At 36.9% G+C, this 17309-nt stretch overlaps 1 long non-coding RNA gene across 1 annotated transcript; it reads left to right on the top strand.

Annotated features, from left to right (window-relative positions):
• Positions 1-272: 272 nt before the first annotated feature.
• LOC124954576 lies at positions 273-16450 on the top strand. Its single transcript, XR_007102580.1, has 2 exons — positions 273-2219; positions 16164-16450. It is a non-coding gene; the product is annotated as an uncharacterized LOC124954576 (long non-coding RNA).
• The last annotated feature ends 859 nt before the right edge of the window (positions 16451-17309 follow it).

Below are 17309 nucleotides of genomic sequence, written 5' to 3'. Positions count from 1 at the left end.
ATGAAAACATACATTGGATTCTTGATCGTTATACCGATCACGGACTAACACTTTCGTTCGCATTTTGGATCGTAAAGGACGAGGTGTTCAACGAGGAAAATACGTGAGGCATCGTTTTTTAACGCATTTCTCATTTTTTTTCTTCTTGTCCGGCATTAAGCAAGACTCTTTTAAAATAAAAGATAGCGAAAGGGCGAGCCGGACACGTCTGTCCGGTCGCATTAAGCGAAATGAAAAATGACGAGCTCGATGCTCTCTGGTCGTAGGGCAGCGGAACGAGAGACAAAGACGTGCGTGTACGTTTGCTCACCCGCGTTTCTATGCTTTGTAGATATGTGTGCGTGCGTGCGTGCGCGCGCACGAATATGTTTGTAAGAGAGCGAGATAGAGAAAGAGAAACTGGTAAGTATGCAGGAAAGCGATGCTCTCATCGATCTCTATTCCCAACGCAGTCCGTTTCACTGGACGCGAGACTCGCGCGAGCGTATTTACATTATCATAAACTGGACCTCTCGCATGCGCACGCGCGGCTCGTTGTCTCTAAGCTGGAGAAAGGAGAAGAGAGTTAAAGGAAGATAAAGGTCGGAGTCGCGGACGAGCGAGAACGAACCGGCCGAAAGGTACATTGGCGTCGTCTCATCTTCGATTCGAATTCGTTCCTTTGAAATAACAATTATTTTGATCGATTAATTTTTGTGATGAGTACATAAACGTTAATTGTTCCATAAATATTTTGTTTAAAACGTTCGATCGTATTAAATTTAATGTTATCGTCACACCGGTATCGTAAAATTTTAAGATTAAATTTAAATGTATATATTACCTCTTATAGAGGTTTACATGTGGCCGCCAATGAATAAGAACGACGGAACTAGCGCGCATAACGACAAGCGTGCCGCATAATGCACGGAAATTTATGGCGTCGTCTCGGCGCAAATTACCGCCCTTGAACCGTCGCCGTGCAGCACATTATTTCACACCGAAACGGGGGATTATTTGATTTCTCCAGATGCAAAGATGCTCCGACTCAAAGGCTTTTCCCCACGCCATGATCTTCGTGCTACTTACTATCAGCCTATGGGTTTTTCTTTCTCTTCTTCTCATACTTGAAAGAAGAATACCTTATGTATTATCAAGAAATATGATATCTATGTAAAGAATCCAACATCAGCGTTCAACGAAAATAACGATAAAATTAGATAATTTTAATGAAAATTCATAGATTTGAACAAAGAAAAGTCCCAAAAAAAAAAAAAAAATAAAAAAGAAGAAGATTAAAATCTCTCATATGTAAAATATTTAATTTTAAATAAATAAAGAAAGAAAGAAAGAAAGAAAGAAAGAAAGAAAGAAAAAAGAACATTTAATGTGACACAAGTCTTACGTATTTCACCATTTTTTCGTTGGTAATATAATATTTCTATAAAAGGATAGAAAAATCAAAGGACAAAAACATTATCTGTTCGACATTGTACGTGATATATCTCCAGGTATAAATTTTTTTTTAAACTTCTATAGACATTGTCTGATAAATTGATTGATAAAATTAAAATTGCATTAGATCGATAAATAGTTAATACTTCTCGAAAAAGTCTTAAAGAAAGAGTTTGCATCGAAGCTTGGAACTCGTCCAACAAGCTCGACTCGCGGGTTTGTCTCAGTCGTCTCGACTGCCTCTTACTTAGAAGCAGGACGGAAGCCGAGCACGGTAACGAACGCGGTCCCGTCTCGCGGTATCCGTTCTTCCGCGAGTGAAGAGCTATGAAGTCAGGAAGGAAGGAAAGCAAGCAACGACAGCGAAAAAGAGAGCTGGAAGAGTCCCTCGCTTGTTCGTCTTCTTTTTCTCCTCCTCTTCCTCCTCCACCACCTCCACCTTCTTCTTCTCCAGCTCCTCCTGTTCCTCATTTTCTTCTTCTTGCTTAAGAGAAAGAGATAGAGAGTTCGTTGTCCTGGCACCATCGAGAAACGACGGCAAACAGCAAGCCGAGAGATTAGCATAATACATTACGAGTCGCGATAGAAAGAGAGAACAGAGAAAGAGAGAAAGAGAGAAAGAGAGAGAGAGAGAAATATAGAGAGGAACCGGACGTCTCATTTGAGAACCGCTTTTGGCGCCAGACGCAACCTGGAATGCGGTTCCCAACTCCTCCGGGAAAGGAGGACTTTTCTTCGGCACGTGGCTATCTCCCACGCGAGGCCACGTGTCCTCCATCCGGAAGGTAAGCTTTTACAATATACAACTATAACGGACGAGAGAAGATTCGAAAGTGAAACGTGGTATTTTTTTCTTTCTCCCCCTCCCCCGCTCTCTCTCTCTCTCTCTTTTTCTCAATCGGAGATTATGTCAGTTTGATTCACGGTTGTAAGACGAAGTTTCGAGACTAATAATATATTCTTTTAAATAAGTATCTATCTTCTCGAATTCTAATGTACGATTCAATGTTGATTTGAAAATCAAAGCAATGAAAATGTTAAACTAATTTCTTAAATTTAACTTAATATTTTTCATTTTCTCTCTTTTATCCTTCGTATCGTAAAACGAATTTTACTGTTCTTTTTATGTTTTTTTCTTTCTATTTCAAACTCTCGCTCAAAATGTTCAAAAAGGAACATTCAAACGGTAAAGATTATTTGTTAAAGTATATTGCCGCAGTTAAAAGTCTGTTTATAGTATCCGCGAGCCCTCAGGGATTGGAAGGAGTGCAGCACGCTAAGAATGGACCCCGCGAACGATAAATTAATAGACGAGAAAAGCGTGCGTGCACCCGGTATCGGGTAAAGTCGAGAGCCGAAGTAATAACATAATAATAACTTGGATACCATCGGACTAATTTATTCGCGATTGGGAATATATACCGGATAAAAACTTAAAGACCAGCCTGAGGGGGAGCTTACAAAAGAACCCTTTTCAAGGCCACGTTAGGTACTCTTCTTTATTTTCGACGGGGATAGCCGGAAGCGGAAAGCGCATCCAGTCTATAATGTTTCCTCTTAGCGAGTTTTTATATCCATCGATTTGCAAAAGTTATGGCCCAAGAGAAAAAAGTAAAAAAGAAAAAAGAAAGAAAAAGAAAAAGAAGAAACGTCAAATATTAAGAAGGAAGAGACCAAGGACCCGTTGGTTGGAGTGATTTTTCGTGAATATAAAAGACCCAAGGATCGCATTTCGAAGGGTTGAGCAGTTGGAGAAAGGTAAAGAAAAAAGAAAAAGAGAAAGGTAAAAAAATCAGGGTGGGGAGAGTTTAGTATCAGCTGGCATGGGGTGGGGTAGAGAGAAAGAAACGAAAAGAGAAAGGAGAAAGGAACGGAAAGTAATTTAGGTGTCTACCACGACTCGAGGAAACGGAGGACCGAAACTTGCACGACCCATCGCGTATACCCGAACGACCAGGTTCATGAATGGAGCAAATTGCATTTTGTGCCTGGAACCGTCCAGCCAATTTATTTTCACTTTCATTTACGAGCGAACGCCACGAAGCCATCGTGTGTGCTCTGAGAAGATGGGGGAGAGAGAGAGAGAGAGAGAGAGAGAGAGAGAGAAAGAGAGAGACATATTCTCAAGAAACTCGTCCTTTCTTTACGTTACCATTCATGTTGAATTGCTTAGAAACTTTATTCTCGTGTATTCATTTAATAATAATAAATTATACCCTCAGGGAGGAAGAGGGAGAGAGAGAGAGAGAGAGAGAGAGAGAGAAAGAAAGATCAAGACATGAAAGTATTCTATGGGCTTAATAAAGAGTGGAAGAATTTTACGATCATTAATTCGTGTCATGACAAATGTCGAATGTTAGCGATTTAAAAGATAAAATAAAACGATATAATGTTTGATAAGATCTTGAACTGCGTGACATTATCTAAGAATTCTAATCTATGACATTGCAATTTGTTATAAAGGAGAACATCGTAGATAGTCTTCGGGTAACCATTGGGAAAAGATGAAAAACAAAAAGTCGTAGTTAATGCGATCGAGGGAGGAATCATTGATAGGCAAGAAAAGGTGAGATGAAAGTAGTCGCACGTACTCTCTTCGCGAAGCGAGATATATGCGAATAATAATGAGATTCTATGAATATGGTAATGGTCGCGATTAGGTGTCAGGGAGGGCGAACGACGTGTCTCTGGCAAACGCAAACGAGGATGAAATTGCCATTACTCGAAGCAAAGTGCTACCAAGACAGTAGCGTAGCTTGGCCTCGGTTGCGCATCTATATTCTGCCACAATAATACGAGGACACTTAAGCAACGAGTGCTCTAATGAAGGAGGAGCTTTGTATTCCAAATTGAATCCTTCGTAAGAGTGATCAAGAAAAAAATAAGAAAAGAAAGAAAGAAATTATTTAGACATTTATTTTAAAACTTTTTTCTCTCTCTCTTTCTCTCTCTCTCTCTCTTTCTCTCTTTCTTTCTCTCTCTCTCTCTTTTTCTTTCTTTCTCTCTCTATCACTCTCTTTGTTCTTTTTCCTTTCTCTTTTTCTTATCATTCGGTTATAGATTTTTAAATTCATGTGATTAATTAAAATTTATAAATAAATTATAAAAGAGTAGGTATCTCTTAATATAATTAAATAAAGTTAATAATATATGTATATATATACAGGGTATTCCAATACATTGGTACGACTGAGCACGGAGTGATTTCTTATGAATTAGTCGAATATAAATTTGTATTTACTGAAATTTTCAACTTGACATCGTTATAGGGATCGAAGGAGATTATTGTTACAGTACGATAAGAGGAACAGATAATAACATAGCGTATATTTGTTATTAAAATACACATGAGTATAAACAGATCCGTTAAGTCGAATCTTATAGAATGTATTTACTCATAAATATATCGAAAACATTTTATAAATTGTTTTTTTCGAAAACAGAGCCTCACATGCAAAAACTTTGGTCTACATTTTCGACTTATTTTATTCACGAGGAATCACTTTCTGTTGTGTTGTATCATTATTGTTGAAACACGCTGTATATTTTATATATATATATATATCTAACATCTGTTTATCTATCTGTCTATATATCGGATTCCCGTGATCAAAGTTTTACGAGTGCGTAAAAAGATTCGAACGATCTCTCTTTATAATATATAAAGAAAAAGGTCGAATCATCATGAGGAAGATCACATGTTTGAAGTAGCAACATTTTAAGCTCAATTCTCCACTCCGATCTATATGAAACAAAAGAAAGGATCTCCTTCGAAGCTCTTTCCATGGAATGCTATGGAATCGTGCAAGTAACTATACCGTTATAGAGAGGATGAACGCTTTGCTGTTTATTCAACGATTCCAATGTGTTCTTTCCTTATTCTCTTTTACGAGGGAAGGAAGAAGAAATTGCGTGGGTCGAACGGTCCGTTCCGTTTAAGAATGACCATCTCGATTGGACTTCTCTTCGCTACCGGAAGTAGAAAGACTATGGAAGAAGTTAAAAAAGAAGAAGAAAAAGAAGATGAAGAAGAGGAGGAGGAAAAGAAGGAGGAGAGGTTAGAGCTGCTCGATCTTCTTGGAATTACATACGAATTTCACGATAGTCTCGCTCTCTTACGAGAGCCATCCTAGTATCGTACTATCGCCGAGACTCGATGGACCACCTGGAAACGGTACGATGCCACGAGGCGGAAGTTTACTATGGTGATGTTCGCCGTTGTTCAGATAAAAGACGATTTCTCGTGCATGCCCGATGCTATCGATCGTCTGCCACGTATTTTGCCTTTTATTCTCTCTCTCTCTCTCTCTCTCTCTCTCTCTCTCTCTCTCTCTCTATCTTTCTCTTTTGTTGCTTCCTCTCTCGTAAGCACGTTGAAAATTTTTCACGTAACAGTCTTTACTTACCTTCAACCGGTACCAGTACACCCTGTATCTCTCATAAAAAGAAGATCGTAGCTAAATCAAATATGAGTTAATCGAAGATCGAAAAGATGTTAGATAAACGAGCTACGGAATTTTTGGAAAAATCCTTAGTTCTTGATGGTGTTCAATGGGGGAGATACATACGTTAAATATATACGTGTATGGTAGGGAAGTATGCGATTGGAATCATTGATAAGATCTTGGAATTGACGTTTCCCTCTTTATTGAAGCAAACATTTTCGTCAAATCACGAGTTGTTGCCTCTCGAAGGACGTTTCTTCCTTCTACTTCCTACTCCTCTTTCTTTTCCTTCTTTTTTTTTTCTTCTTCCTTCCTTGTTCCTTTTTTTTTCTTTTTCTCTTTCTTCTTTCTCGTTGTCATTTCGTTGTCGATAGCTAACAGCTGGAGAACGACCTTCGTTGCGTTCGATGTAACGGAATCGGATTCATTACTGACACGCGATCGAGCTCGATGTCGTTCCCCTCTATTTCTCTCCTCCTTTCTCTTATCTTTTTTTTTTATTCTTCTCTTTCTCTCTCTTTCTTTCTTTTTTTCTCGTTCTTTCTCTTTCTCTTCGCTGAAATTAATCGTCAACATTACGAAAGCGATCTTTTGATCATAGCAGCCATTGACATTGAATTTCTATAGGTACGATAATCATTTTACCTATCCGGAAGGATCGTTTTAGGAGAAATTCTGCAAGGATATCGAGTAACTCCTATCGCGGATATAATTCTTTCTCTCTCTTTCTCTCTCTCTCTCTCTCTCTCTCTCTCTCTCTTTCCTTCTCTGCGAAGATAACGAATTAGATGGAAAGTTGCCATCGTCACGATTTAATTAAGCCCTTCTCGCACGAAACTCGCGGGCGGTCGGCTTGGCTTCCTCCGTCGGCGATGATATAATTTTAGTACATCGAAGGAGGGCGCAATAATTTGCAGTGCGGTCACGAGAGCGGGTATTAACGCCGATGACTGGCAATTCCCGCGGGTTACCACGCATAATACGACGGGATAAATCTCTTCGGTAGCTTTTGAATCTCCGCGGCGATTCTCGCGCTCTTCCAATGGATAGAGTGAGAAAGAAAGATAAAGAGAGAGAGAGAGAGAGAGAAAGAGAAAGAGAGAAAGAGAAAGAGGGAGAGAGAGAGAGAGAGAGAGAGAGAGAGAGAGAGAGAGAGAGAGAGAGAGAGTAGAAGCTCAAGAATCTCTCGGATATGCGGATCCATCATTTACTTTCGCCCGACCGTATATTTATTGCCACGGTCAGTTCGTGGAGTCTTGATGAATGAGAAGATCGATCATCGTGTTTGCCATCGATAAGAGTTATACGATATTATTGGACGTTGTTTCGATAACCAGGAAAACGAAGAAAATCGTTCTTCGGCTATCCATCAATAACCCGATAGAAAATTTTTTACATTCACACGATCGTTAATATTGTATTATTAATTAAATCTTATATCCTGTTCGTAAGATCAACTCTTTATTAGAATAGGAAATTTTTAATTCAGGACGATCTGATTGATTTTTCATATTGATAAAACGATCGATGATAACATTTTTGCAAAACAAATGTGAACCGAATTAAATCGAAATCTTAAAAATGAATCGAAACAAGAATGGTGAATGGTAGACGTATTCTTTTCTTAAAAAAAAAAAAAAAGAATACAAAAAAAATGAAACCTTCAATTTCATACGTGTCATGTGCACAATGAAGTTTGGAATGGTGAATGGTAGACGTATTCTTTTCATAAAAAAAAAAAAAAAAAAAAAAAAGAATACAAAAAAAATGGAACCTTCAATTTCATACGTGTCATGTGCACACTGAAGTTCCTCGTACGTAACTCGTTCTCTATTCCAATGGATTTTTTAATTCCATCATGTCGACAGGACAGGGAAAAAGAAGAATACAAATAAAAATTCTATATCTTTTTTTGTAAGCAATCGAGGAGAACTATCATCCAGTACGTAAATTACGATTGAATCGTGGTTGGAAAGTAATTAGATCGAGTTTGATATCATAGCTCAATTTCGTTCGAATATGAAAACCCATGATATACGATAGCATTTTCCATGAAACTGACAATATCTATCATAAAGTTTCAAATGGCCTCATACCTACCTACCTACCTTACCTACCTACCTACCTACCTACCAACCAACCTATCTGCCAATCGATTTAATAAGCAACCGATCGTCTTTCGCCAACGCTGCGTTCAAAGGTTAGAGCCTCGCCATCCGGTCGCGATTATAAAATGCTCGGTATTATGGCGCCTATATTTCACTGCCTGGTATTACACGCTAGCCCCGAGTTCAAAAGCATTCGCGATAAATAAGGTATACCATCGTGGAGGGAAGAAAGTTATATTAATTATCCCAGCGGGGCAGAGAAGCATCAACCACCCCTTCCCCGTCTCTTTTACTTTTTCTCTCTCTCTCTCTCTCTCTCTCTCATACATGTGGAACACGCTTGTAACACATTTTCAAGCTCGAAATCCTTTTTCTTTCGAACATAATTTTTATCTTTCAACTTCCCAGAAGTAAAAGACAAAGGAATAATGCGAAAAGAAATAGAAAATGAAAAAAAAAAAAGAAAAGAGAAAAAAGTACCGAATGCGTAAGAATTAGAGATTATTAGTTACGTTGCACCATGGATAAGATCGCTAGAGTCGAGTCATCGGATTGATGCAAAATGTTAAATAAAAAATTGCTTTTCGAGTTGTGGCGATAAATCAAATCGGCGCTCGTTAAAAGAGAATTTTCTTAACGCGAACGTCAGAGTCCTATGCCGCCTCGACGAGAACATCGATCTTAGCCAAATTACGCTCGTTATCAGCTTCGTAACTCTCGTCGTCGTCGTCGTCGTCGTCGTCATTACTATCATTATTAGCTTGATTATATTAACGTTTTATATCAGTTTCAAGTTTCGGGTTAATCGACCGACTCGAGTGGTAGATACATACGTAGCTATTGGAAACGACGAAATAAAAGATAGATGGGTATGGACATTTATGTTTATTATTATTCGTCGACAGAAAGTTTGAAATCGCATTAACGCTCGAATAGATCGAGGACAAGGATAAGAATAGAAAAGTCTAGATAGGTAGGGTATGTAAGTACGTAAGTACGTACTCGATAATTCTTTGGCTATCCTAACGATAAAATAAATGATTACGACGTACGATCCACGGTTAAAATATCATTACAACAGCATGGCTTACATTACCACGATTGGCCGCATTTATCAAATACCTGGGTAAATATTTTATCGTAAATTGGAGCGTCGTATAGTAACTTCTCTTCTCTCTCTGTCTCTTTCTCTCTCTCTCTCTTTCTTTCTTTTGCTACTTTCAGTAGACCGGACAATAAATTCCATCGTGTGTTGAAAAGGTTCGATCAGCAAATGGCTGGTTAAGTAGTTGGTTAAGTTGATTGGGACGAACGAAATTGCTCTTTATGTACTATGTAAGGACGCTTGAATTTTTCGTTAGATGAGAGGAAATTTCTCTTCTATTCCTCTTTAAACTAAAGAGGAATAGAAGAGAAAAGGAAGTTCGAATATCTTCCGAGTACTTTAGTTACGTGGACTAGCCTATAACCTCGCTGCGAGAGACCTTGACGAGAAAATAATTGGCGGAAACATAATATAGCAAAGGTAGGAAGGTTGGTAAGTAGGTAGGTAGGTAGGTAGGTAGGAAGGTAGATAGATAGGTTGGTAGGTAGGCAAGTATATGAGGATTCAAATTTTTTCTTAGTTCGCACGCGGACGATGCGCGATATTCGCGCGTCTAACATTGCGCTCGTGATTAATCTGTACATCAACGATCAGCAAACACTTTATAAATCCTAGGAGAACGAACTTTGCAGTTTTTCTTTCTTCGTAGAATGAGCGACGCTTAAGAAGATTACACTTTTTCTACGTGTAAGTATTTTATTAAAATATAATTTTATCGAAGCCATACCATATAACGCGGATTGCATTATAAAAGCTAGGTCGATATGCTCCGGTGAATAGAGTTCGCGCTGAGAATACATACAGAAACCCCATGGAGACAGGAGAACGTTCCTGAAGGGTGTTCAAACGAGGCTTCCAGTGCGACAGGATTAATTACAGGACAGAGAGATTCCTGAATCCTCGTGTTTACACGAACGCTTCTTTATCTAGAAGGACGATAAAAATCGAATTTCGATATATGTAGTAGCTACATCGGCACTTATACTCTTCGCGCGATCTTAACTGATATCTCTTTCTCTTTCTCCCTTTCTCTTTCTCTTTCTTTTTCCCTCTCTCTTTCTCTCTCTCTCTCTCTCTCTCTCTCTCTCTCTCTCTCTCTCTCTCTCCCTTTCTTTCTCTTTAAGAAGATTTCCTCCTGATCGGTTACTAAGCCTCATACTTATGTTCCTGGTAGAGACGTCATTTTGAGTAACTAACATCTCGATCTTACCATGCGGCCTCTAAAAAGGATAAGATGCTGCTCTTCCTTCGTAATTACTTCGATTACCGCACGGAAAATAGAGAGTTATTACGAGGAAGAAGAGTAATCTCTATACCTATGATCTATTCTCTTTCCTTGAAAACTAAACTCGATAACAGTTTATCAAAATAAACTTCTATAAAAATTTTCTACAATTTTGTCGTTAACAAAGAACAAGTTTATTATTCGAGGAATTATAAAATAAAGTAGATATTAAATTATAATAATTCGTAATAATAAGATAATATTTGTATACAAAAAATTGCAACATTGTTATTTTTGTTATCTTATAGAGATATCTTATATAATATATTTCATTACCCTGTACATATGTGTGTGCGTGCGTATGTGTGTATGTGTGTATGTGTTTGTATACATATACTCTGCAATCGCGTAAGTACGTATTAAATCGGTAGAGATGCATAAACCAATAAAGGTTACAAAGAGGTCGACGTAATTACATATGATTGTTATATAAGTTACCCCCTCTATTTCTATCAAGTACTATTTACTTTCACGCTCGTTCTCTTTTATTGTCAGTAAACATACAACTTCGCTTTGTGTAAGACTAGTGTTGAGCTCTGAAGTCGTTAATAATATTTCGTGTTCTTCAAATTTTTCTTTCCATACGCAATCAAAGTTTGAAAATAAAAAGAAAGAAAAAAATCGTTAATTTATTTTTACCAAGCGATATTTATTATTTAGCTACGGTAACATCAAATTGATACGATTGAAACTTTCCACTTTGGGTGTTTGTACAAGTGTCTTCGAAAAACGAACATTGATCTGTTTTATGTATATGCCAAAGTGTATATATATATATATATATATATATATATATCGTTAGCGTAAATGAATACCTGAGGATTAACTCCACCTGACAAACTTTCTATATTCTCGATTACTCGTCGAGCGAGTCATTGTCATCTCTCTGGTTCAAAGAGAAACCTTTGGCCTCGTGCACTCTTCCCAATAAAAAAAGGAAAAAGAATAAGAGGAATAAGGAAAGGGTTAATTTGTAGACACTAGAGTCAATGCATCGGCATGTCCGTAATGCGAATGCAGATGTGAGCTGTGCTGCCTAAAACGACATGTGCCATCGACATGATACACAATAGCTATCGTTTTCGATTAAATGATACACCTCAATGGAAAAATTAAATATCATTGAGGAAGACTTTTAGGAGAAAACGAAAAAATCTACTCTCTTTCTTGTCTGCTATTTATTTAATTAATAATTTCATTAAGATAGATATAGAAGAATTAGTTTGGTAACAAAAAAAAGAAGAATATATTAAAATCAGCTTATTATCATTGATCGCAATTAAAATATCTCTGTTATAGCATTGATTCCTCTTTAAAAATGAAATCGATATTGATATTGTTGTAACAATATTATCGAATATTGTAGATTTATCGTCCGATAAAATTAATGAATCGAAAAGGAATTCGATCGAAGCTCGTTCGATGCATCTTCGATCTAGAGAGATATATGGATTCGTAGTAAGTATCGTGCCACCTGCACCAGGTGCATCGTTCGAACGTTCTGACGATGTGCATGAATGAATATACCGTCGAGCGACGACCTTCGCTTCTCCTTCCCCTTCCTCTTCTCGTGACACCAGAATTCCATGGCTTCTTTCTGTCTCCTTCCCTCCCTCCTTCTCCTCCTCCTCCTCTTCCTCATTATCTATTCTCCCCATTGTCGATCGCAACGTAGTCGAATCTCACCACTTCATAGTAATGATCCTCCATAGAAAAAGAAAAGAGAAAAAAATAGTTGAAGTTTCCCAACGAGATCTCGTCGAAACAAGAGTCGTCGTCGTCGTCGTCGTCGTCGTCGTCATCGTTGTCGTCACAGTCGTCCGATTTATTTCGTCTTACAGAACAACCGGATTCCAGGAGTGACCAGCATCGAAATTGGTTCGTCGACCGTGCTGCTGATACATTTCCGCGTTTTTTGCTTTGACAGAGGGAGGTCTTTCGTGTCGCGTCGTAATTTTTATTCTAAGTTGCTTGCAACGGTACTCCTGAATGAAAAAATTCCTTTTTGCGTAACTTTCCAACCCTCGTATGTCAATGTTTTTTATCAATTCTATATACGAAATGTTTAAAATGTATAAATTACTTTATTTGATCTGATGTATATAAAATTGACAAATTATTTTAAAATTAATCTTCAGAACGTTCTTTGTTTTCCTTTTTTCTTTTCTTTTTTTTTTTGGAAATAATTTAAGTATATAATAATCTAACAAAATTAAGTAGTAGAATTTCTTGAAGAGATTGATTTTTCCTTTTTTTTTTTCGTCGTTTCGTTTTTTTTTTCTTTTTCTCTTTGTCTCTTTCGTCTCATTTATCTTCTACACTTTCACTCGAGAAGAAAGAGACCGCATCAAATGTTAATATCGACTTTTGATGAAAAGTCAACCGTGCTTGCTATTAGTATCGGTATAATAATAAAAAGCGTGCAATCGCTTTCTAAACTTTCGTCACGTTCCGCGAGCTTCTAACGGCTCTCTCACGTGAGCGTATCCGTGAGTGTATCCGCGAACAATCTTTGTAATCGACCCATCCTATTCCGAGACAAGTGGGCACGACCATCTTGAATCATCGCGGTCAAACGATTCGCATAAAATGAATATTGATCGTCTTTGTCGTGAATCATATCTCGTATATGCAAGTGTCATCTTTTCATTTGAACGTAAGAGTAAGGGTCGTTGAAAGTACTTGAACTTATGCAGATTCGTGAGAGATTTCTTTTTTTGTTTAAATGTAACCTAGAAAGTATAGACAATGTAATAATGATGGTGATGATGATAGTAATAATCGATTTTATTACAAAAGCAATGTGTACAACTTAGAAGAAATATTTCGAACTTAAAACGATTGAAATACCGAAATACTTCTAAGAAAAAACGTCAAGGCGTCCGTGAAACCTTGTCGAGTATCTTAGAAACTACCTAAGTTCGAACGTCCCTTCCGATGACCGGAAACGTATAGTACGTGATTAGTATTACCAACAGAGCTCATGGAAACCATTCAGGAAACCGGAAGTTTGCGTATGTTCTTCATTTTGGCGCTTCGATTTCTAAGAAATATTTTTTTCCGTGGTTAGCGAGCAAGGTGCGGCACAAAATCGATCGACAACGCAAATAGTTTCTCGTGTCGGGTGTGCCTGACAAGACTTTGTACAATCATTTTTTTTTACTTTTTCTTTCTTTTTGATTTTTTTTTTTTTTTCTTGAAGTCGAATATCACATCGATTTTTTTTCTCGCTTGTGAAACACACGCGCATACCTACGCGTATACATAGAAGTTTTTAATTTCATCTCCTTTTAGTTCGGATAAACCTTTTATCGTAATCGAAACTCGATATGGAATAAAAAGCGTGTAAGAGCGATTCGATAAAGAGATCTTTGATCTCGAGCCACGAGGTTAATAGCACTGCGAGAATACTTCACAAGTATGTCGGCTTGCCAAACCTGCAAACGAAAATAGCCAGTGCGGCAGTGCAGAATACCCCGGCGATCGCTAGACGCCAGGTCGCATGGCGCGTGTCCCTTTCTAACGCGACGCCATAAAGTATCGAGCATAAATAGTGTAAGTGGTATTTAACCGTGGACCAAACTCAAACACCCTATAAATCCTTTTAAACATATTATCCGCCACATATTGTACAATATTAGATCCTAATGTTAGAGATCACCAAAGATGCCTTTGAGAGTATCGTATTGATTTACACTATTATGGGCAAAAGAAAATAACAGATTTACTGATACAAATAACCTTTAATATAAACTTAATTATAACTCAATTTTTTTGTTTTCGTTTATAACAAAAGAAATTATACAATTTGAAATTTATAATAATTATAACTTATATTATTTTAATTATTCCCATATTAATAATCATAATGCTTTGGAAATATTTATTATCGCTTAAGAATTAAACTTTTATTTTTGTTTTGAAAAGAAAAAAGAAAAAAATAGAAAGAAAGAATAAAATAAGACATAAAAATACAATATGCCGTACTTTCTATTTTTAATTATATTTTTAATTTTTATTTCTTCCGTGTTCGATCTCTTACCGAACTTTTTCAATTTCCTCGAACTTCTGTATTTTCTTTTAAATCTTTTATCGGCTTCAAAGAAATCGCAACGATCAAGATATAACGCTATTCGTTTCAGTTTATAACATGAAGGTAGCAGTAATGTAAATCGGCCGTTTAATTATTTACATTTTATTAAATTTATATTTACTTCGTGATCTTAAAATATTTGTGCGATAGTCCGTGTCGCGATCAACCGTTCACGGTAGAAATCCTTATTGGCTCTTATGATCGTCGGTAATATAACGGTTCACAAACTATTAGATAATATTTTCTAACGATCGTTACCATTAACATTACCGCATTCGAATCGTAAAAGCGAGCGTAATAGTCTAACGCTTTAAACTATTTGATATCTTCTTCGAAATGTAATCTAATTCAATTATAATATTTATTAGCAAGTATATAAAACTTTAAAAAAGGATTTGGATTAGTATAAAGATTTTATATTAACCAATATTTCATCGTAAACGTAATTAAGAATAAAAGATAAATAAAAAAAAAAAGAAGTAAAAAAACAAAGTTAAGATCCCCAATATAGAAGTAATTTCTTTGAAAGTTTACGAACGGATCAGTAATAAATATTTAAATTTCATACGTAATAAAAGGCAATCGAAAAAAAACAAGAATAATTTGTAGCCTTTTAAAAGGGACCTTCTTGTTCGAATTCTCATACAATGGGTCAAGAAGAATAACAGGATGGAATTTTAATGAGATCCTACTCTCACCACTGTGTACAATCTGTTTATTCGATAACGGCCCTTGAAAATGACACAGATTGTAGGTAAGAGGTAATATAATATTTAAATATCATTTGGTAATTTTTTATTTGAAAACCGGGGTAATTTAAAGTCTACATATAGAGGTAAAAAAAAAAAAAAACAATTCGTACGAATTTCTTCTCCTTGTGGATGTAATGATCGTAAAAATATAAAAGCAATCTTTTTCGAATGCACCGACTAAATCAGCTTTTTGTTTGAAATAATCTTGGAAAAAAATTTCTTAAAAGAAGAAGAAAAAAAAAGTAAACGAGAACAAAAACGAAAATGAGAAAAGAAAAAGGAAAGAAAAAAAAGTATAGAAGATAAAGATGCATAGTATAGTAGCAAGGAAGGAGTAAGCTTTCTATTAGCGGTCACAAACAGACAGAATGGACATCTTGGCCCGCTCGAAATAGAAATAGAAATAGGTCCTAACGGACGGCTCGCGGCCAGGTTAGGTCTTATTTCTTACGTTCCTTAGGATGATTCACTAAGAGGGAGCGCAATTGCGACTTTGCTAACACGAGCCTTAACTTTTCTCGAGACTTCGATCTTTAGCACAACGCGTTATCGCGCTCAAACTCGTCGTGTTCACGTGCGATCACGAGAGTGCCCAAGGCTTTGCGTACCTACTCGAGACTTCTGTGTGGCTATATACGTCTCGCGTGAACACTCTTCTAAAAGATCTGCTACTACCACTACTATTGCTATTACTATTATTAGTTTGACTTCAAGACAATGGTAAAAAAAAATTTGTACCGATCGAAAAAAAAAAAAAAAAAAAAAAAAAAAGAAAAAAGGAAAAAGAAAAAGAAAAGAAAAATGAAAATGAAAAAAGGAGATGGATATAAACAAATATAAAGAGAGAAAGTAAATGAGAATTCAATGATCTCTCTTCGAAGCCAGGGCTTCGTGTCCAAAGGTTGAATCATTTCGCTAAATGCGGTGTTGCGTAATTTTAGGTGGGACGATGAGTATGCCCGCTCAAATTCTGCCAGCTGCTGTCCCCGCTTTTGCTACCGGCTTGCTGCCGGGGTGCACGTCCTATTTAGGCCGCGGCACGTCCACTCTATCCATACAACCACGTGAACGTCCAATCAACGTCGACCAGAATCCAATGGAACGTTTGCTATGGAATCTAATTCTGGACTAGTGCCTTGTGGTGTTTAATTGGGGAAGTCCAATTCCGGGGATGTGATTTCTATATTGTGTATCTTTTCTCTTTTATTATATTTTTCATATCCTCCGATTCCCTCGTATCTTCATTTTCTGAATTTTATTTTCTTTTTCTTTGTTTTTTTTTATTCTTCGACTCGAAGTATCCTTCATAATATACGCTATGTCATAAATATCAATTTTAAAGGTGCTACTTGGTTAATCGAGGTAGGGACACTCGATAATTGCTTTTAGTATCCGGAACCTTTTTCGGCAGGTAAAAGGCAGGTATTTCCCATCAGACTTGATTTATGACTTTGGTTGCAATTTTAAGAAAAAGATCATTTGACTAGTCAATGAACATTCAACTCACTAACATTTTTATAGCTTTCAATTTGTGTAAATTCTTCATCCGAACATTCGTTTTGACTCATTATTTTTCTTTTCCTTTTCCTTTTTATTAGAAATATTTTTTATTCCTTTTGCTATTCTTATAAAAGACATCTATACATGTTAATCAAGCGAACTGATATCGCTCGAGAAGCGTCGTATCGCGTACATTTGCACTAATAAATACGCTCGAGGACTCGTTTGACGTAAAGCGCGCTGGTGTCGGATTAACGAGGATCGGGGAATGCCGATCGAATGAAAAAATTATCGGACTACCTATTTTACGATAAGACGACATCTGTGACGATCCTGTTTATATTTGTGCTAGGTTACCTTTGATTATTATTTATACATTTATCGCAATATTCCAGACACACTGGTCTCTCCCTTTTTCGTCATTGGTTCAATATCGATCGTTAAAAACGATCGTTCGATTGATTATCCAATGAAATTAGAAACTGACTTGAGGGACGACCATTCGTAGTTTAGATAATTCGTCGTGAGAATAATTCTTTCTCGTCGTCTATCTGACGATTCCTGTGTGTCTCGAAGGAAAATTTAGA

The sequence above is a fragment of the Vespa velutina genome, chromosome 1 (assembly GCF_912470025.1).
Source record: "Vespa velutina chromosome 1, iVesVel2.1, whole genome shotgun sequence".
In the NCBI taxonomy this organism is placed as follows: Eukaryota; Metazoa; Arthropoda; class Insecta; order Hymenoptera; family Vespidae; genus Vespa; species Vespa velutina.
This window is presented reverse-complemented; position numbering and strand designations above follow the sequence as displayed.